Here is a 1,563-nt window from a genome sequence, read left to right as displayed (position 1 = left end):
TCTTCGGTCTTCCCTATTCATTGTCCAGCTCTCACATGCATACAAGGTGATTGGAAATATCATGGCTTGTGTCAGGCACACCTTAGTCCTCAAGGACTAATAGATATTAATGACTAAATTATGTCCCCTAAAAAGATATGTTGAATCCTAACCCCCACACCTGTGAAGGTGAATTTGTTGGAAAAAAAAGGTCTTTGAAGATGTTTTCAAATAAGTAAACATGAGATCCTACTGGGGTAGGAGGAGTCCTTATCCAGCGTAAGTTGTGTCCTTTTCAAAAGAAGAGAGGAGACACAGAGAAATACACAGAGGGAAGATGGTCATTTGAGACAGAGGCAGAGTTTGGAGTGATGCATTTAAAACCCAAAGTAGACCAGGGACTACCAACAACCACCAGAAGCCAGTAAGCAGCAAGAAAGTTTCTTCTAGAGACTTCAGGGACAACATGGTCCTGTTGACACCTTAATTTCAGACTTCTAGCCTCCAGAACTGTGGGACAACAAATCTCTCTTGGTATAAGCCATTCAGTCTGTGGTGATTTGCTACTGAAACTCTAAGAAATTAATGCAATAGGTGACAACATATTGACAAAGTAAGATTCTAATAGAAGCATCATAATATTAAAAACAAAAAATAGTTGTCTTTGAGTCAATTCTGATTCATGGTGGCCCTATGTCTATCAGGTGTCAGCCACAGGGACCCAGGTGAGGAGAGGGAACCCAGGCCATCCCCCACAAGTAGTGAGGCGTGAAGCAGAGAGAGGACAGTAAAGGAAAAGGGGACAGGAACAGATCCAGGAGTTAGCCATAGGGATCCAGGTAAAGGTGGATGGAGGGATTTCCAACAGCTAAGGGAGACAAACTTGTCTGTAGGTTTGTCCTCCTGTGGTGACCTGTTGTTGTGAGTCTTGAGGCTGTGCCACTGGTGTTTCACACCCAGTGGGGTATACCTGGTGCACAGGTATCAGTCCGGCTAGTCTGAGACAGACTAGGAAGAAGAAGGAGGCCATCCACTTCTCAAAGAATTGGCCAAGGAAAACCTATGAATAGCAGAGAAACACTGTCTGATACATTACTGTGCAAATTTATGAATTTTCCAGAAACATTGTCCAATGCAAAGGAGGAAGATGAGTCACTTAGCTTGGAAAGCTTTCAAAGTAGGACTGGGAAAGAGCTACATTATCAGAGTAAAATCAGCCTTACTCATATGGATAGGGTGAAGCTTGTGAGATCACCATTTGCTGATGTGGCACCACTCAAATTGAAGAGAAACAGCAACAGACATCCATTAATGATCAGAAAATGGAGTGTGTGAAGTATGAATCTAGGAAAATTGGAAGTTGTCAAAAATGAAATGGAACACATAAAGGTTGATATCCTAGGCATTTGTAAGCTGAAATGGACTGGTTTTGGCCATTTTGAATCAGACAACCATAAGATCTACTATGCCGGGAATGACAATTTAAAGAGGAATGACGTGGCATTCATCATCACAAAGGATGTTTCAAGATCTGTCCTGAAGTACAATGCTGTCAGTGATAGGATAATATCCATACGCCTACAA

The sequence above is a fragment of the Orycteropus afer genome, unplaced genomic scaffold, assembly GCF_000298275.1.
Source record: "Orycteropus afer afer isolate SDZICR_OR568_19922 unplaced genomic scaffold, OryAfe1.0 scaffold00302, whole genome shotgun sequence".
Classification (NCBI taxonomy): domain Eukaryota; kingdom Metazoa; phylum Chordata; class Mammalia; order Tubulidentata; family Orycteropodidae; genus Orycteropus; species Orycteropus afer.
The sequence above is the reverse complement of the archived record's forward strand: the minus strand, read 5'-3'. Positions refer to the sequence as shown.